Source organism: Rhinatrema bivittatum, chromosome 1 (assembly GCF_901001135.1).
Source record: "Rhinatrema bivittatum chromosome 1, aRhiBiv1.1, whole genome shotgun sequence".
In the NCBI taxonomy this organism is placed as follows: Eukaryota; Metazoa; Chordata; class Amphibia; order Gymnophiona; family Rhinatrematidae; genus Rhinatrema; species Rhinatrema bivittatum.
The window spans coordinates 52,262,499-52,283,943 of record NC_042615.1 but is presented as its reverse complement, the minus strand read 5'-3'; positions in this window follow the sequence as shown (position 1 = coordinate 52,283,943).

The window sequence follows — 21,445 nt, the reverse complement described above, 5'->3', positions numbered from 1 at the left end:
TGCCGGATTTATGCACATAGGGCACTTGCGCGCCGGCGGCCTATTTTGCATAGGCCGCGGGCGCGCGCAAAGCCCCGGGACGCGCGTAAGTCCCAGGGCTTCGTAAAAGGGGCGGGAGGGGGCGGGTCCGGGGGCGGGTCAGGGGGGTGGTCCGGGGTGGGTCCGGGGGCTTGGTGACGGTTCATGGGCGGGCCGGGAGGGCGGTCCCGAGTCCCCCGGCACTGCGGCCTGTGCCGGGGATGCCGAGGCGGCGCGTGCAAGTTACGCCTGCTTTAAGCAGGCGTAACTTGCACAACAAAGGTAGGGGGGATTTAGGTAGGGCTGGGGGATGAGTTAGATAGGGGAAGTGAGGGGAAGGTGGGGGGATGCGGAAGGAAAGTTCCCTCCGAGGCTGCACCGATTTCGGAGCGACCTCAGAGGGAACGGAGGCAGGCTGCATGGCTTGGCGCGCGCAGGCTGCCGATTTTGCGTAGCCTTGAGCGTGCCGACCCCGGATTTTATAAGATATGTGCGGCTACGTGCATATCTTATAAAGTCCGGCGTACTTTTGTTCGCGCCAGTTGCGCGAACAAAAGTATGCATGTGCATACTTATTTAAGATCTACCTCTCATGTTTTTTACTCCACAAAGCATACGATCATTTGTAAAACACTGTAATTTAAAGTATAGCAGATTGGGTGGGTCAGACAGTCCTTATCTGATGATGTTATGTATATTAAAAATCAGAAGGGGTTTTGTTTATGTGGCCACGTTATTGGCCCATTCCTCCATTTTGAAGGTTTGTATTAATGAAGAGGCCCTGCCTACTGTGGTGTGGTACCAAGCTGTGATGGATTGGATGCAACTGGAAGGACCTGTTTGCTTATTAAGGATTATGTAAGGGCATAGGAGAGATTTTATACCCTATTACTGAATTCAATTAAAGAAAAACTGCAAAGGTTGTGACAATCTGTGAAATGGAATTAATTATGTTTCTACTCCAGGCTAGCGTGATTGGTAGGTGAATGGATGTCTTCGGTTAGTGTGAATGCTTTGGCATTCGTTTTGTTCTACTTGTTGATAAAACTGAGATGTGATGCAGGTTTTATTTTATTTATTTGATTTATATTCCACCTTTTCAGGCACAACAAAGCGGATTACATTCTTTGGGCTTTCTGCATTCATTTTGTGTTACGTTAGCTGCTGCTGTTACTTTAATCTGGATTGCCGCTTCTTTGTTTTCTGTTCTCTGCTAATGCCTCTTTATAAATAAATAAATCATTTAAAAAAATCAGAAGGTGCATAATATGAAAGCAGCAGTAGGCAGGATCCATTTTTTTTGGGGGCCTATCAATTTCCTCTGGCTCCTTTCAGCTCAACTGGAAGCAACCTCTGCTGGGTTACAGATCCATGAACCTTCATTTGCAAACTACCTGGAGATCTTCCCTTCTTTCATGTCCTCCTTTCAGCTCAGTCATTGCAGGAAGAGTCCTCACCGGAAGCCAAGCAGCAGGGCTCCTCCATGAATCCTGCCAACGTGGGCCATACGCCTGGCCACTAAATCTCATTGCTGCACAGTGATTGGGACTCCCTCCCCTCCAGAGAGGCTGTAAGTGCTGCCTCTGCAGCTTTCTCAGGTTTGGACAGCTCGGGGACTGGAAGACCCGACCTGAGAATCTCACTCAGGTCCTGTGACTGGCAGCATTCAGAGCTGCCATTGAGTCATTTGCCTAGCCAAAGCATTTGCTAAAATCTAATTTTGTTACTTTCTTTGGGGAAATAAAAAAGCTTTTGCTGCACTTTGGTTTGGATTAATGATGTTTTGCAATGCAACAGATTATGAAAATGTGCGGATATTTTCTTCTGCATCATCAAAATTGTGTTACTCTTGACCTTTCAAGCTGAATTCAAAACATTAATCAAAATATATTCAGAATATGCTGTAAAAGCTACACAGCATGTTCAATTTTCAGCCTTTCATAAGCTGCAAGTGTGTTAAATAAAAACCATTTGCTAGTCATTAGCAAAAGTTTGATGACTCACATTGGCATTTTTGTTTGATGCATTAATAGCAAGTGAAATGACTGGTCCTTATTCAATGAATAAACTATTGTTCATATTCTTTTAATAAAAGTCAGATCTCCCTTAATGGTCATAGAAAGTATTTTGAAATAATGTGTCCAGGGAAATCCTGAAAAAAACCAAAGAGCCTTCCTTGCCTAAAATATAATTCAGGTTATCTTGGGATATAGAAATAATAAATATTCATTATAAATGTTAAAAATGTGTCTGACCATTTCAGATTAAATTCAGTCATGCCAAACTGAATTCATACAATTGAGAAGTCCTCTGGTAGACCGGCAACTGCTGTGCACTACTATGTGAGGGGACCTAGGCCAGGACTCTGCTCCCAACACTGACCGGTGACTGCAGATTTAATTTGGTAGCCATCTGAAGCAGGATGCAGCAAATCTGTAGCCCCTGGGAGGGTGGACAATGTCTCAGCTATCTCTCGACAGCAACACCTAGTGGCCAGATGTAGGATTCACATTAGCTGAGTTCTGGAGGTTGGCACAGTTTGTGGCCTCTAGTCAAAGACCAGCGTCGTGATGGCTGGGTTGGGTTGGGTGGATATATAAAACGGGAAAATCCCTAGGTATTTGTTAATGAAGGCTTGTGCCACTATTAGAAGAGCGGACAGGTCTTGTATCTGGTTGCCTGGGATAATGTGGGTGGCAGGCTCACCTTGGGTGGCTCATGGGGGGGGGGGAAGGTTGAGGGGTTATTACCAGTTCCTCATCAGTTAGGGTAGAGGGTTAAGAACATAAGAACATAAGAAAATGCCATACTGAGTCAGACCAAGGGTCCATCAAGCCCAGCATCCTGTTTCCAACAGAGGCCAAACCAGGCCACAAGAACCTGGCAAATAAACTATTGATTGATTGGGGATGTGAATGATGGCTGGGCCCTAGGGCAGCAGGGAATTGGGGAGAAGTTTATGGAAAGGGGTTGTACGTCAGCAGGCCATAAGCTCACGTGCCTGCTGTCTTCTCAGGAGCTGCATCACACCGTTGCTAAGAGCTTTTTTGTGGGATGGGGCTCTCGTCGTCAGTTCAGTGGAAGAGGCAGCCTTTTCTTTGCTGATATGGATCCAAGGAGGCGCCGATGGTTGGCGAGGGAAAGCCGTTCGACGAGAGGGCTGGACAGGTTTGCTGCGGAGATAGAGCGTGTCTGTGAGTTGTCCAGCTGCAGGGACCATTGTTCACGACAGGTGCTGCTCTGGTGAGTGCTGCCAATCCTGGTGGGGCCGTGGGTGCGTCGAGGCATGGGCAGGGTATAAAATGTCTGATGATGGTCATATTGTGGCTACTGCGGTGGATGCTAGCAGTGAGAGGGATGCAGTCCTACTTGTGGTGGCAGATGTAGAGCGTGCCCATTCCAGGAGTGTAGCCGGAGTCAGAGGGGTGCGCGTGCAGGTCTGAGGTCACATCACAGCATTCCCGCGTCCTCGCAGGGGAAGAGGGTGCTCTCAGGCTGGCTGAGGACGAGACCCTGATTCCTCTTGGCAGTGTTTCTGCATCAGGGGAGGTCAGGAGGATGGGCACTGCGTCAGAGATACTCTGGTCCTCTAATTGCAGCAATGCAGCTCACGGAGACAGACAGGCCATTGCTGAGAACAGGGGAATCATGCAGGGTTCTGTTGCTTGGAATGGGCTGTCTTCTGGGCTGACATCAGGAAGAGCCATCAATTTTGGAACTGCAGGGCCTGGCACTTTGGTTCCTGAGGCTGGGGGCCTTGGTTTTGCTGGGGCTGCTTGTGTGGGTCCTGAGGCGGGTCCTGTGTTGGTTTATGGTTAACTCAGATGAATAGTAAGGCTACTGCCTCATCTGTGGGTAATACTGGGGAGGTTCACTGGTAGGTCGAGTGGTCGGCCTTTTCTTGAAGGGCCCACATCAGTGGGGGAGGGTAAACATGGGGCAGGACTGCTCAATGTCTGCTGGCATTACAACAGATCAGCGTGCAACTTCCCAGATTGCAAGTTCTGTCATTTGTGTTTCCAGCTGCGGGGCCAGTCATCCGGTCACTAAATGTCCCAAGCTGGCATGCAGTGGAGCTTCTGGAGCATTTGTGGCTGGGGGAGCTTTGAAATGAGTTCAGCATGCGGGCTCCTACACCCATCTAGCGTCTGCATTGCTTCCCTGGCTTCAGGCCTATCTGAAAGCTGACATAGCGATTCTTTTGTTTTACGGGTTTGAGTATGGTTTTAGGATTCCTTTTTCTGGCCTGGGGACGGTGGGTGGAGGGGTAAACTGCCTTTCTGTGTGCAAAATGGTTAGCATTGTAAGGGCAAAATTGCAAGGGGAAACTGGGTTGGGTAGAATTGCTGGTCCTTTTGCAGAACCTCCATTTCAGCAGATGGTTTTATCCCTGCTATCAGTGGTTTCCTAAGAAGGAGCCCGGCAAATTCTGGTTGATCCATAATTTGTCCTTCCCTGAGGAATGTTCAGTGAATGATTTTATCCCTCGAAGCTTCTGCACTGTGCATTATGCTTCCTTTGAATCGACAGTTCAGTTGGTGCAGAGTTGTGGTCGGGGGGGCCTTAATGGCCAAAATGAATATTGAGTCTGCTTTTCAGCTTTTGCCTATTCATCTGGATAATTTCCTGTTGCTGTTCTAATGGCTCTTATTACTTTTATAAGTGTATGCCATCGGGGTGCTCTGTTGCATTGGGTTTATTTTGAGGTATTTAGAACCATTTTTTCTTCAGTGGGTAGTGGAACAGTGATCCAGGATATCGAACGTTGTTCATTATCTTGATGACTTTCTATTTGTGGGCTGGTCTGATTTGGGTGTGTGTGCTGAGGTCTTACACTGTTTCCAAGAGGTTTCTTCATTTTTTGGTATACCCATTGCGGCGGGGAAAACTGAGGATCCTTGCACTCACCTATTTTTTGGGATCAAGTTGGATTCAGTCTACATGATCTCTCAGTTGCCTTTGGATAAAGTGGCATGCCTGTGAGAGCTGGTGAGGGGTGCACTTCTTTGCAGGAAGATGACTTTGTGTTATAGTTAGTGAGGTTTTGGGTGGACCCTTGGACATTGTGGCAGCTGACCACGCCCACGGGGGAAAGTCCCGTGAGGGACCACAGGTCAGGCTCAGCTCTGGACACACAAACACAGATAGTTCTTTATTTAGACAGTTTGAGAAGCCACCAGAGGTGGCAGTAGTGAGTGGAAGATGTAGCCCGGCTGGGCTAGAATTCCCCAGGGCGCTGGAACAGTGGTTCCTCTGGTAGCAGTGCTGTAGTGGAGAGAACTGAGAAAGTGAGCACAACAGAACATTCATAGAGTCCCAAATATGGAGAAGCCCCGAGATAGGGAGTTGTTTCCAGTAGTGGTGATGCTATATTTCTGGGGTCCTCATTTACATGACAAGAAACTGTTTTTTTGGTGTGATAACCTGGGCGTAGTAGAGGTTATCAACAAGAGGTCTGCAAAGTGTTTAATGGTATCGGATCTGTTGCGGGAGTTTGTCCTATGTTGCATGATGCTGAACTTGACTGCTTGGGCTCATCATGTGCCAGGTGTCACTAACTCTTTGGCTGATTCTCTTTCTCATTAGAAGTGGGCACAGTTTCAGAAGCTTGCTCCAGAGGTGGATCAGAGCGGGATCACAGTGCCTCCTTTCCTTTGGAAATGTGTTTCCCAGAAGCATGGAATCTGCTGCGAGCATCCTTAGCTCCTTCTATGTGGCGGGATATGTGAAAGGAGCTGACAAGGTGGTGTCTTTTCTCGCTTCTGTAGACTGGCGGTGGTCTTGGATATTTTATTGCTGCAATTTATTGAGAAAGCTAAGGTTGAGGGGGTTTCGAAGGCTGCTGTGTCTAGGCAACTCCTAGGTTTTCATTTTTCATGTGGGCACACAGGTGGGGCTTCACTATGGGTCGTTTTGTGGTTTGTCGCTTGCTGCTTGGTTGGTCCAAAGGTTCTGTGCGAGAATCGGACAACTGGTTGCCCATCACTCGTGATATCCTGCTTATGTTGTTGGACGTGCTGTCTTGAATTTGTGTGTTGAATATGAATGCAACTTTTTCCATTTGGCTTTTGTGCTCGCCTTTTTTTGGGGCCTTTCGAGTTAGTGAACAGGCGGCTAGAGCAACCACGGGGGCAGATTCCATGGGTCTGCAGGCGCAACATGTCTAGTTGTATAGTGATTCGCTGATTTTGTATATTCCTAGGTCTAAAACAGATCAGGGAGGAAGAGGTGCTTCTGTGATCCTCCAGGCAGTTTGGGGTTAATACACCTGTCCAGTTGCTAATGCTGTGGGTTTTAGTCAGAATCATCTGGTGGGTGGGTCACAGTTCTTGGTGCCTGCTAACCTGCATCCCTTGACAAAGTACCAATTTGAGATGGTTCCGCACTTAGGTTTGTCAACATTTTGCTTGGATGTGGGTCGGTTCGGAATTCATTCATTTAGAATTGGAGTGGCAACATCTGCGGCTCAGTTGGGTTTATCTGGGGGGTGAGCCAGAGGATCAGGCATTGGAAATCAGATACTTTTGAGGGATATGTGCACCCTGGGACTTTGTGAGGTGTTCCTGGTTTACTAATTGTTTTCTCTTTTCAGATTCTCCTTGCTGGGGGTGTATTGCCTGGATTGTTGAACATTCGTACATCGTGTGGGCCCATAGACATGCATACAGGGATCCTTACAGGGCGCATCAGGGCCTGACTCAGTATGGTGTGACTGTTCACTGGTTGGAATGCAGTGGGATGTTGTGGGACGAACTGATCCCTTGCTTGCGGTGGTGGTTGGAGCTGTTTGGCCAGCCGGGTATGTTGATTGTTCATTTGGGATGGAACGATTGTAATGTCTATTTCTGTATTGCTGCCTGATGCTGTGATTTGTTAGTTGGAAATCATTGCAAGGCCTTTTGAGATGGATAGAGTAATTTAGTGATGTAGTCGCACAAATGCCAATCAGCAGATTGGTTCTTGGTTGGATTTATTGGTGGGGCGTCACACCATGAGTGGTCTTGGGATCTGGAGAGTGATCTATTTCGAGCAGACAGGGTTCATTCATCCTTTATTTGGTTGGATTTATTTTTGAATTTATTTCAGGAGGCCTTGGAAGGTTTGCTGAGTTAGGAATTATGGCCACATCTTTGAGAGTCATAGGATAGTTTTTCTAACTGTGCCTGAGCTAGTTTTGAGTTCAGCAGTATGCTGAATGGTTTACTGACTTGACCAGATGGTCATGTCTGGAATTGTAGGGATTGAACAATTGGGTGCAGTTGTTCCATGCATGGCTCCTTGCTGGGCTGAGGTGGGGGTCATGGGAGTAGCCTGCAGGCTGGGTAACCTGGGTGGCCTGGAGGTGTTCATCTTGCTGGGTGGTGGTGGCAGATGATCACTGTGGGTTAATCATTTTGGTATACTGCCAGCTCGGACTTCTGTTTATGTATTGTAATAAAGCTGTGGCCTGTTTTGATTCCATTCAGTGTGTTTCTTGTGTGTTTGGTGACTGTTATCCAAGGGCGAATGCAGGGAGAGGTGTACGTCCGGGTTACAATAGGCTGGTTTTTATTGAGTTAGAAGCCCAAAAGGAGCAGGAGGAAATGTGCTGCAGCCCCCATTCTTGTACATGTTTCAATAGGAAAAAAATATAGATAATGTGTTATAAATTAATCTCTCTCTAAGGAGTTCTTTTTCATTTAATAACATCTTCAGAACTTTTGAAATAAAGAGAACAAAGTGATAAATAATTATGGTCCCGTAATAGATAAACAAAAATTAAACTCAGACTCAACCCAGACTAGTATTTAAAAGACTGAAGACTAAGCTATGGACAAATGGGTAAAAAAAAAGTGCAAAAAAAAAAAAAAGCCCACAAGTCCCTACAGAATTTTGAAATAGTGTATCTTTCTTTTCCTCAATAAAAATGTAATGTAACATAAGAAACCAGGACCAAAGTCCATCAGCCCCATCATCCTCTCTCCAGTGGTGTTCAGTCCAGGTCACAAGTACCCAGCAGTTCCCAAAAAGTAGACCTGCTTCATGGTACTCACTTCCAAGTACAAGAATTGTTTTCCCTAGTCTACCCGGTTAATAAATGTTTTATGGACTTTTCCTCTAGGAATTTATCCGAACCTCTTTTAAACCCCGCTATGCTAGACACCTTTGCCAAGTCTTCTGGCATCCACAGCTTGATTGTGTGTTGAGTGAAAAAATGCTTTCTGTAAGTTGTTTTAAAGCTGCTGGTTGCTGGTTTCATGGAGTGTCCCCTTGTTCTAGTATTGTTTGAAAGGGAAAATATCAGTCCTTTGTTTACCTGTTCCACCCCACTCATGACTCCTCTCAGCCATCTCTTTTCCACAAGAGCCAAAAACCTCTGTAGTTCCTCTTCACAGGAGAGCTTTTCTATTCTGTTCATCTTTTTTTTTTTTTTGCTCTTCTCTGCATCTTTTGTAAAACTTTTTTGAGGTGGGGGAAATCAGAACTGCACACAATACTAAAGGTGTGGTTGCTCCATGGAGCAATACAAAGGCAATATGATATTTTCTTTTTTTTTTTTAATTCACACTTTATTAAGTTTTCATTAAAGTAATCAATACATCTTACTTTAAAGTAAAGAAATGGTATGTAACATGGAAAACAATTTTATTTTAATATATAAAATAAATAGAAAAACATTCAAATACAACCATTTCAGTGAGGTATAATAAGGAGGAAACACTGGGGCCCAGATATAAGGGGGAAATTTAGGAAAAATGTATTAAAGAAAAACTAGCTTAATGGTATTCGGTGTACCTTTTAATGACTGTCATGGGGTCTGTACTCTTGGGATGGTATTAACTTCCCTAGCATTCAAGAAGGATTTTAGCTGTTCTGGAGCATTAAATACAAAACTCTCATCTTTCCCTCTCACCAAACATCTACATGGATATTTCAAGATAAAAACATATCCTAGGTTAAGTACTTGTGTTCTCAAATTCAGAAACTCCCTTCTCCTTAATTGGTTAGTTGTTGCAAAATTAGGAAATACTTTTACTATTTGACCGAAAAACATAGTAGGAAAATTCTGAAAGTACCTTCTCATAATGTCTTTAATGTCTTTCTCAGACACAAATGACACTAACAATACACCATAATGCAATATCTCAACATTTGAATTCTCAAGAAATTGTGTTAGGTTTTCTAAAGCATTTATTTGGTTAACTCCAATATTCCTACCACCTTTGGATAAGAAATAAGCTTTGTTAACCAAAAGTAACTTTAGCTCTTCAAACTTTAGGTTCTCCATAAAATATTTTTTCAAGGTAACAGATATATCCTGTCCAAGGATTTGAGGAAAATTCAAAAATCTTAAATTACAGTGTCTCATATAATTTTCCAGTGATTCCAATCGTTTAGATTGACTTCCATAATCTTTTATTAACTTCAAATTCATAGCCTGGACTTGTTGTAAATTCTGTTCTTTGGAGTCCACTCTGGTATTAACATCTTTAAGCTGACTACCCAAATTAAGGTTTATAGAGTGCACTTCTGATTCAAGCTTTGAATATTTATGCTCATTGTCCTTAACTAGCCCAGCAAGGCTAGCGACCAGATCTCACAATTTATCCAAAGTCGCAATAGCCGGCTTCGGGGGTAGTTGAAATAACTCACCAGGAGCCGTTAGTGGCTCTGGAGACACCACCACCTGCATCGCCGCAATCCTCCTCTCCTCCTCCAAGAATTCAACTGGCGATAAAGATGTTGATTCTCCGCCTGGGATCTTTGCCGAGGCTGTTTCCAGCACACTGGAGGAGAGTTGAAACTGTATCGCCATTCCTCACTCTCGGGTTCCCCCCTCCATCGAGCGGGTGATGTCATCAGAAGGTGCCAGCTCTGGCAGACTCTCTTGCGATGCTGGAGGCACTGGAGTTTGATAGTCTGGGGGACTTAGTGTCATTTCCCCATATAGCGTCAGAGCTCCCTCTCCAGATGCTAAAGCAGGGATAGTTCCTCCCGTTTCCACCAAAATGGAGGTAAAAGAGGTGATCCGTTGCTGTCCCGCAGGTAAGGGGGGCTCCGGGGGGGAGGGGGGTGTAAGCCCTCACCTTTCCTTTTCTCTTTGGAGGTATAATTACAAAAGGCAAAGCAACTCAACGGAGTGTCCTCTCTCCCAATCACTCATGTCGCCATCTTGACCCCAACAATATGAGATTTTCTATTTCATTCTCCATTCCTTTTGTGATCATTCCTAATATTCTATTTGCTTTATTGACCTCTGCCGTGCATTGCACTAACAATTTCAACTTATTGTCCACAAAGACTCCAAGGTCATGTGCCTGGGTGCCAACTCCTAACATGGAACCCAGCATTGTGCACCTGTGGATAGGAATATTTTTCCCTATGTTCACTTTTCACTTTTCCACATTAAATTTAAAGTGTAATTCAGATGCCAAGTCTCCTAATCTTACAAAGTCCTTCTTCAGTTCCTCACAACCTGCTGCTGTTTTAACAACTTTGAATGATTAATTTCATAATCATCTCATTTGTTGTTCCCTTTTACTGGTAATTTATGAACATGTTAAACAGCACAGACCTAGTATGGATCTCTGTGGTATTCCACTAATGATCTTTCTTCATTTGGAAAATGAACCATTTTGTCCTGCCCTCTCTTTTCTGTCTTTTACCAATCCACAATAAGATGCTACTTCTTATTCCATGACTCTTTAATTTCCTGATGAGTCTCTTAAGGGGGATTTTGACAAATACCTTCCGAAAACCCAATCTATCTACATAGCCAGTAACTTTGTTTTTAAGAATAGCTTCTACCATTTTTTAACTCTTTATTTATAGAATTGTAACTTTACAAACATAACAATAGTTTATAGCAGAAACGTGTGGACAATCACAATTTACAACAGACATTGTCAAGAACATTTTCAAGGTACAATACCAATTCCACTACCCAGCAAAAATACAATAAGAAAAATGAGGGAGGAGAAAAAGAAAGTTAAAGGGAGATCCATAAAAGGAAAAAAATAGAAACATATGCTCAAAAGTAAAGGCATAACATAGACGTCCAGTGCTACTAATTATATCTTCATGGAGGCACTGGGGAAGAAGTGAGTGGTTTCTGCGACCCAACAAATAATTTTAACTGTTCAGGAGAGAAAAAGATAAAACACTCATCTCCTTTTCTAATTATACATTTGCAAGGAAATCGAAGAAAAAAAGAAAAACCTAAAGCAACAATATCTTGGCAATAGTTAAAAACCCTTTTCGCCAAATTTGAGTAGTTGAGGCTAAATCAGGGAAAATATTTACTGGTAAGGCAAAAAAATTAACAGGATACTTCTTGAAGTAATTTTTCAATACTATATTTAAATCAAATAAGGAAATAAAGGAGACTAATAACGTTCCTCTGTCAATAACCTCCATAACAGAATTTTCAAGAAAATTAGACAGATCATTTTGAAATGAGGTATTCACTGGTAATCTAGAAGCTCTAGGTTTAGGAAGTAAAAAACAAGGACCAGATTTTAGTACTTACGCACGGGCGTAGATTTGTGCGTGCAACCCGGCGTGCACAAATCTACGCACGATTTTATAACATGTGCGTGCAGCCCTACTTAAACCCCCCCCTCCCCGACCTTTATTTTTCAAGTTGCGTCTGCCTCTGGGCAGGCATAGGTTGCGTGCGCTAGCATTCGGCCAGCGCGCAATCCCCCAGCCTAGAGGCCCTACGGAGGCCTCTGGCCACGCCCCTGCCACAGACCGCCCCGCCCCTTTTTTCAAGCCCCGGACATACGTGTATCCTGGGGCTTGCGCGCGTCCCTGGGCCTATGCAAAATAGGCTCGGTGCGCATAGGGCTTTTAAAATCTGCCCCCAAGTGTTTATTGATGGTAAATTTTCACTTGTAAATCCCAAAGCTTCTTGCAAAAATTTCTTCAATGTTGTGAAGGGAATTTCCCTAGCCACTCTTGGAAAATTAAGAAACCGCAGATTAAGATGTCTAGCATTATTCTACAAATGTTCTCTTTGTCTAGCAAGAACCTCTCGGTCTTTCACTGTGGCTACTAGGATGTACAGAGGGATGCCATACGTCGCATTCGGTATTCGTATTCGTTGGGGGGCAGATACGTTGCATTTGGCAAGCAGGGCCCCCGATACGTTCATGCGTTAATTCTTATTCATTTCCAGGCTAAAATTGAATTAACTACAACCCCCCACTCTCCTGGCCCCCCCCCCCCAAGTCTTACCAAAACTCCCTGGTGGTCCAGTGGGGGAGTCTGGGAGCCATCTCCTGCACTCACACCCTCGGCTGCCAGTATTCAAAATGGCGCCGATAGCCTTTGCCCTTACTATGTCACAGGGGCTACTGGTGCCATTGGTCGGCCCCTGTCACATGGTAGGAGCAATGGATGGCCCAACTTCTACCATTTTGACCAGTATCAATGTCAGGCTCACCTGCCTATAGTTTCTCAGATTATCCTAGAGCTCGTTTTAAAAATTTTCATTACATTGGCCACCCTTCAGTCTTCAGGTATTGTGGCTGTTTTAAATATAGGTTACATATCACTAGTAATGGGTTTGCAATTTCATATTTGAGTTCTTTCTAGACTCTAGGGTGGATATCATCGGGTCCTTGTGATTTGCTACTCTTTATTTTGTCAGTTTGATCTTTTACATCCTTCATTATCATTAGTTGCTCAGAATCATCACCATCAAAGAATGTTTCTGGTGTGGGTATGTTCCCACTATCTTCCTCAGTAAAGACAGAAGCAAAGAATTATTTCAATTTGCACTTTCTCCAATAATTTAAAAAAAACATTAGCCAGTTCAGGTTTGATTCCTGGTTCAGGTCCTCCGCTTCTCAGGTCAGGAGGGGGTTGAGAAAGCTGAGGAGGTGGTGTCTCAGGGAGTCCGTTCTCCCAATGAGCCACCTTTCTCCACTGCAATCTAGTCAAAATTTGGCTGCACGGCTTATCTTCATTCAATGTCAACCTGACATATAAACCTCCGACTCAAATCACTACATTGAATCCCTGTTCAAGCTTCTGTTGCTCAACTGCATTCACTCTTCTGCTCCACATTATTGATCTTAACTTCCTGTTCCTTCTTCATGTACTCTGTTCATTGGACAATTTGCTCTTATATGTGCTCTTCTTTTCCACCAATTCCCAACTCCGCATTGTCCAGTTTCCACTATGCTATTCCATAATATGCCTGTTAGTTAGTGCTTCATCTTACTCCACGTTCTGAGGCACATTTAATATCGAATCACTTCCCTTCCATAAATACACCTCACATTGACTCTCGTTTGCCATATATGTTTGTCTTGTCTAGATTGCATGCTCCATGAACAGGGATTGTCCCTTATAGGTATCTGTACAGCTCTGCATATGTCTAGTAGTGCTTTAAAAATGATAATAGTAGTAGCAGAGCCCCAGTCATTGTGCAATGGTAACACCTTGTGGCAGGATGTCGGATCCCTGATTGCAGGATTCTGGAAGGAGCCGTGGTGCATGGCCCCTGGCTGAGGATTATTGCTGCAGTAACTGCAGAAAAGTAAGTTAAGCGGGGACACAAGACAGTGGAAAAATCACTCGATGGCTCCAAATGAAGCCTCAAGAGGTCAGTTCCAAACCTTGACTCCAATTGAGCTAGAAGCCCAAAGGAGCAAAAGGAAACTGCTAGATCAATAAAAAAAAAAAAATCTTTGATTTGGTTTAATAAAATGCCTGTGCTGATAGATTTTTAAAACACTGCTAGGAGGGGAAAATTTTAAATTTCCCCTCTAGGAAAATGTTGGACTTATCTTCTGCCTTTTCTTTATGAATCTTCAGGATTGGGCTGTAATAGTATAACCCTTTTTCAGGATTTTACGGCAGTCCAAGAGCACACAAAAGACATTTTATGGGGCTATCTTCTTCTGCCACTTCCTCAGTTTCCTGAATCCCAAGGAGTGGATTCTTTCTATCGGAGAAAGACTTAACCTTTTAGGCCTAGGCACTTAAATGGAATCCTTCTTGAAGTGTGTTACTGTCCTCTCTGTTTGTGTTGTTACTGAATAACAGGCAGGACACGGTGTGGGTGTTCAAAAGAATTTTACTTTGATTTATCAGAATTCAAATAATGTGCAATTAGTGCGCTACTTGTTTTCCTTCACATCTCTGTTCAATCTGGGTCATACATTAGGGAACTCTCTCTCCCTCACTCTGTGCAGGTGTCCTTTCTGCTAATTTCTGGAAGCAGCTTCACCTCCTTACTTGTCTGCAGGGCAAGGGTCCCAGTCGGGAAAGGAAACCTATTGAGGGACTCCCCAAATTCCCAAAAAATATTGTACCTGCAATCCAACAGAGTCCCAGATGTTCCCAGCTTGTGTCCTGCTTTCCCCAGGGTGGAGATCCAGTTGGGGTTCTCCAATTAAATTTGAATCTTCTAATACAAACACTTTATGCAGTTTGATCTCTTAGGAGAAAAGGTCCTTTTCTGGATACCAACAGGACTTTTCACAGCCCAGCCTCCCAGTAAGGAAGGGCGGTACAAAAAAACCTCCTCACCAAAATCACGACTCGCTTGAAAAACTCAAACTTCACCACTGGGTGAGGAGTCACTGTAATCCTCTCACAGACAGGAAAGGTATAACCAGGTCTTCTCCCTCCAGTCCTTTAGCTACAGGGGTTGCCTCATCAGCAGGGACAGGATTCACCTGAGCACAACCAAAACCAAGAAAAACTTCTTGCTAAAGTCCTTTCTACTCCAAGGAAGAGATAGCCCCTACCAGATGCACTGAAACTGGGCAGTCTTCCAACCAAAACACAGCGGATGAGCAAAAACAGCTCCTTTCTCAAAAAAACCCAAACTCAACTGATCACATTCACTAAAGCTCTGCCCCCCCCCCTTTCTGGACAAGGGCTGAACCATTGCAGACATCCTCATGGGGAGGTGCTGCTGGAAATGGTCTGCCCCATCACCTATCACCTATGAGGTCAGCGATCATGGTCACCTAGGTCATTCCCACAATAATAAAGTAATTATCTTATTCCATTTCCGGTAAGTTCATATTTTTAACCTTTCACCCTCTAGAGTAATCATTTGTATATTTGGGAACACAATGCTAAAGGGCTCTCTTTGGGTTTAGGACTCAAAGTCAAGTCTATATCTCATAATAATACACAATGAATCATTATGTGACAGGGGTAAGGGCTATTGATGACGGGAGGTCGAAGGATCCAGGCAGGTCAGTGGTACCATTGTTTAAGTGGTTTTGGTTGTCAAAGTGAGAAATTCAGGTCATTGTTTAAGAGGTTTTGGTTACCATGGGAAGGAAATGGATATTTTTTGGCTGGTGGGTTCTGGCTGTCGGGGACCCATGTGATGCACATGAGCACTCCACCAGTTGCTGACAGACAGACAATATTTGTCTGATATTTTACAGCCATCACCAGGTAATTTCCTTGCCTGCCTTCTTGGGAATTTTGTATTTTGGGGATCCACCCCCTACTGTTTGCCCTTCTCCTTATTTGGCATGGGTTTAGTGCTTGTATATATCCTTTTTGAGCATGCTTCAAAGGGAGAGCCTTGGAAGTCTTCTGCGTTGGAGAGTTGAGTGTTTTGAGGAGGTTTTTGGTAGGCTTACTAGATTACCAAGGATAGTTTTGAGAATTTTGGAAAGTTTTTTCATCTATTTCGACCAGTGCCTGCAGGAGGGCTGTACCCCCTTATCTGAATTGCTGGAGCTCCAGTGAATCTATCCTGCCTTCAGTACACATTGTGGATAGAGATTTCTGGATTGTTTTGAAGAGCATTTGTGCAGTATTTGGAGACAGAGGGCTTTTGGTTTATCGACTCTACTACATGATAGTACAAGAAGAGGATTTCCCTACCCTCTACAGAGAAGAAGTTTTGGACTCTGTTTCAGTAAGAGGAGAAAGGGTGAGAAAAGTTTGCACTATGGATAAAGATACATTGGATTTTGGCATCATGGTTTTTCTTCTGTTGTTCATGATTTTTGCAATATTGAGCTGGATTTCATTGTTTAAGTCAAAATAAACTTTTCTGTTGAACATCAACATTGCCTCGTCAATATCTTTTGTGGCCTACCTTGCCAAGAGAAGGCACCTACAGTGAGTATTTTGATCAGTGATTGAGAAGTGGATGAAACTGAATGACAGTTTAGACCACACCCATGATTGCACTAAGGGTCCTTGAGGTGTAGAGTTCCTCCCTGCTGATGGACTGTGGCATCCCAGGAGCTACTGGAGCGAAGTGATGGAAAAGAGAATCAGAGGTCCAGGGCGCTGATCAGTCTCCTAGGAACTGTGTGAAGTTCGAACCCCTTAAACAGAATGATGGCGGGGTTATATAAGCATATTATATACAGTATTTGGATGAATGCAGCATGCATGCATGTGCCTCATTCACAAGGGAAAGATCTTGCTAAAAAAGAGAATGTCTAAAGTGCTCACAGTAAAAATGACGGGATCTGTTCTTTAGCTTTCTTTTAAGAAGTAACAGCAACTTGCTTCCTACATTAGGACTTTTTAGCTTCTGGGGTCGGTGTGATTAATTTTGTTAATCAAGTAAAAATGTATTATTAATGGGCTGCCAGTTAGCTGACCAAGCTGCAAGGGGGAACAATCAATGATAATTAATTAAACATGCAGCTAATTTACACTCACCAAACAAAAATGAAACACGTAATTGATATCTTATGTAATAGTTTCTGAGAGAATTTTTACCCTTTTAGATGATATTGACGCAGAAGGTGGTTGAGAACATATGAAGCCACTTTTCAGTTTGATGCATGAGGGCACAAGCTACCTCGCTAACAAGGTGCTGATTTCAGACTCTGCTTATTCAATGTCACGTTAGCATCACATCAAAGCAGAGTAATGGCAATAGATCTGACCATGAGGGAAAATAATGCCCTCATTCTATTGGCTGATAGCACAGACCTGCTTTCTTTCCTTTTTTTTTTTTTTTGGAGGGGGAGGGGGAGTTCATCTGAGGTGGGTGCAGGTCTCTTTTCTAAACAGCTTAATAAAAAAAAAGGAATTCTCCAGCAGAAAAATGCATTGACCTCAAGAATTATCGCTGGTATTACTCCGGATTTGCATAAAGCATGCTTTGCTCAATGTAGGCATATGTGGCCTTTTTGAAAATTGTTAATGTTTCTTAATGTTTCCTTAATATTTTCATTTGAGAACAAAGTACAATTTCACATTGTCTCTTGGAAGTCAGTGCCTAACACGGATGACATTTCAAGGTCAAAATCTAGACACTAGAGGGATTTAAGATGTAAAGTAGAGCAAAAACTAGCAGGAATAAAGGCAGAACTGTCTAGGCGAACTGCAGGATGTCCTGGGGATTCAGCAGAGTATAAGCATATAAGAGTTTAAATGAGGACAGTATGTATAAAATTACTAAGATCCATGTACTTCCTTTGCATTTGTTTTGTGTAAGGGAACGTGTGTTCAGTTCCTGCTGCGTTCCTGTCTGATTCTGACTAGATTTTGCAGCAACATTTTCTATGGGAGAGTTCAATTACCTACTCAGTTTAAGATCTTTGTAACATAAATTCCCAGTATATGATCCAAATCCATGATCACTCAGAATATCAATTTGAGTCAGATCATGTTAGCTTCTGGTTCTTATATCAAAGGGTTGGGGGTTCTTTTTCCCCCCTTCATAACTTTAACTTCATTTTTCTTTCCCTTTGTCTTCATTCATCTTTGCTTCTTCAGTAACCTAAAATGTATTTATTTACTTACTTACATTGGGCCAACTATTCAAAGATATCTGGTTATCTAAGTTGTCCAGATATTACTTATCCAGATATCTTTGAAGGGATATTCAACAGTACAGCTATGCTGCTGAATATAAGCCGGATAAATTCCGGCTTACTTATATCCGGATAACTTATTCCGGCTTACTTATATCCGGATAACTTTAGACTTGTTATTGAGCAGGTCTAACTTATTGGTTAACTTATCTGGATAAGGCTGAATACAGGCACTTATCCAGCTAAGTTAACCGGAATAAGTAGCGCTGCCCCGATCCACCCATTCCATTGACTATCTAGCTATCTACTTAGTTGGATAAGTGACTATTCAGCAGCCACCACTTAGCCAGATAAGTCCTACTTATGCAGCTAAGTAGCACTTCAGTATTGGCCTCTACATTTTTAACCCGCGCCATCAGGTTCCCTACTAAAGGAGCTTTGCCTCGCAGTTAGGCTGGAGCCAGGAATGTCACAGCACCTCTTCTAGAGGCGCCTATCCTGGTTTGATCCTGCTTGCATAAAAGGAAGTGACCCCCTAATGTCTGTATGGATACTAATTTCAGTTTTAGAGATGGAAGAAGAATTTCCTTAGTTCCTCCTGATTTTTCCTGTGCAAAGGCCCCAAACCTTTGCTTAGCAGATTTTGCAAGATAGTGCAGAGCTTTACAACTCATACCTGGTTGTTGTGAAATATCTCTAGTGATTTATTATTTTTTTTAATTAAAACATCCAGAGAAGAATCCTTGGGGAGGGAGTGTTACGTTCGGTGGCCCGTGGGTTATCCCAACGGACTGCCGCACTCACCTCTGGTCCTGTGAGGCGGGCGCCTCGTGTCTCAGTATGGGGACTGGCATTCAGCGCGATGAGTTGCCACGCACGTTGGGGCCGGTGCGGTTCGCGGCTCCTCGTGTCGGGGCGTCCCTTGTGCAGGCTGCCCTCAGCTCTCTCTGCCCTTACTCCCGTTCGGTGCACATGTGTGGGACACCCTGGTCCCTTAAAGGGACAACAGCAGGGGAGATGGGCCCTAAAGCCCCATGGCCCTTACTGATGACCTCATCAAGCCAGCGACTATTTAAAGTCAGGCCCTGCCTTCAATCAGGGCCTCAGCAACAGGTCCTGCTCAGCTTTGAGTGTGTTGTTCCTTGTTCCTGATCCTGATCCTGCATTCCAGCCTCGTCTTCCTGATCCTGCATTCCAACCTTGTCTTCCTGATCCTGCATTCCAGCTTCATCTTCCTGATCCTGCTTTCCAGCCTAGCTTCCCATTCCTGTGATCCTGCCCCAGCTCCGTTCCTGCTCCTGCCCTCGGACTGACTCCCCAGTTTTGAATCCTGCCTGGTATTTCATCTCTGCTTGATCTCTGCCTGCCCTGACCTCTGGCCTATTCCTGGTATTGCCTGTCCACCGCTTGCCTCGACCCTGCCTGCCTGACGCTGTGTTGCCTTCTTCCTGGACTCCTTGACGTGAGAGACCCGTGCCTAAATCCTGCCGGTCCCGGCACCCAAGGGCTCAACCTGAGGGGAATGTGGGCTGGTAAGGGTGAAGCTCCAGATGGGTCTTCTCCACCTACATCACCTCCCGACGATGAGGACCACTGGAGGCCTTCCCTTGGTAATGGTGTCAACTTTGTCTCAACTCAAGGGTCCACATACACAACAGGTTGCTGAGTCCATGGACCCGGCAGATCTTGCCACCCTCAAAGCCATTCCTGGCCTTGCCCAGAAATTGCAAACCCTTGTTGTGACGGACATGAACTGCCTTGCCACACATTTGGACTCCTTGACCCTTCCCGCGGCCCTACTGCCGCCTGCTGTCATTCCAGTGCCAGTTCCAGATTCTCATCTGGCGACAATTACCTTGCCCACACCATCCCAGTATGATGGAGATTCTAGGCGGTGTCGTGGATTTTTTAACCAATGCCATATGCATTTTTCTCTTCAGCCGGCACTCTTCCCAAATGATTCTGTATGGATAACATTCATCCTCCCCCTTCTCGATGGGAAAACTCTGGCTTGGGCCTCCCTGCTATTGGAGCGCACTGACCTGCTACTGTTTAATCTCCAGCAATTTGTCTAGGAGTTCAAGCAGGTCTTTGATGAGCCCACTCAGCTACCCACGTTAGGCTCTGACCTTCTGCACCTGCGCCAGGGTAATCGGTTGCTAATGGACTATGCAATCAAATTCCGAACCCTGGCCACAGAGCTGAACTGACAGGGTGACTAACTGTGGACTATATTCCTGGAGAGTTTAGCCCCCAGGATTAAGGATGAGCTAGCGGTGCAAGAATTGCCTATCTCTCTCGAAGTCCTCATTGATCTTATGGGGAAGATCAACAGATGCCTCCAGCAGTGAACACAGGAGCTCCACTCACTTCAAAGGGGCCCCTCCAGAACGCCGTCTTCTTCCACTATCGGTCTCACTCCCCCTTTAGAGGATTCCCTAGAAGAATCCATGCAACTAGTTAGTGTCCACCTTACTAATGAAGAGAAGACCCAACGTCGTCAGTTAGTTCTCTGTCTGTATTGTGGAACAAGCAGTCATCTGTTAGCCCAATGCCCAGAGAGAAAGGGAACTTCCCCACACTGTGAAATGACAGAGTGGACGACCCTCTGGCCAACCACCCCCTTGTCTCAGTTTCTACTGTCTGTGTCCCTGGAACAAGCCTCCACATGCTTCTCCACCCATGCCCTGGTGGACTCTGGGGCTGGGGAAAATTTCATGCGACAAGAGATTATAGACTGGTATTGGATCCCCACGAAACCCCTAATACCACTGTTAGCAATCTTCTCAGCTTTTGGTGATCCCCTTCCCAGGCTGGTGATTCGAACCACTGTGACGCTCACATTGAAGATAGGATCCACACACACTGAGCTCTTTTCCTTCCATGTGCTTCCTAGGGCAGTAAGTCTCATCATTTTGGGTCTACATTGGTTGCAGAGGCATCAACCCCAATTTAATTGGTCCATGATGGAACTCATCCATTGGGGGCTAGGATGCATGGATTCCTGTTTAAAGTCGGAAGAGCCTCCCAGTTCTCTGCTCATGGCCACCTCCCTGCCAAACCTTCACACCCCTGACAAGAGGTCACAAGGGACTCAAACAACCTCTGGGTCCTTCCAGAAGGCTATATTACAACTAGTCTTTGCTCAGTTCAAGGACCAGTTGCTCCAAGAGAGATTTGAATATGAAGACTGGATGAAGGAGCAAAACTGAGCTATGGAAAAGATCACATCTCTACTAAGCAACAAAGGTGAAGAGATACAAACTCTGAATACCCTTCTGTTACAGGAGCAGGGCAAGAGACAGAGACCAGCTTCTGCCTGACTGGCCTCTGAGGGAACGGAGGGCCTTCATCCCACAACAGGAGGGCCAGATCTCCCTTCCCACTATTGGAAGAGTTTTTTCCCCTCGACAGGGAAGGTTCAGTCCCGGGAATTGCATGAACTAGGGGACAAAACCAATCCTTTGGTTGCGGAATCCTCCACTCAAATCTTTCTTGGAGCTGGTACCCCTACTAACTCGGGGCCTTGAGAGGGGGGCCTTGGAGGGGGGTACTGTTACGTTCGGTGGCTCATGGGTTTTCCCAAAGGACTGCCGCACTCACCTCCGATCCTGCGAGATGGGCACCCTGTGTCCCGGTACGAGGACTGGCGTTCGGCGAGCTGTGCTGCCGTGCATGTA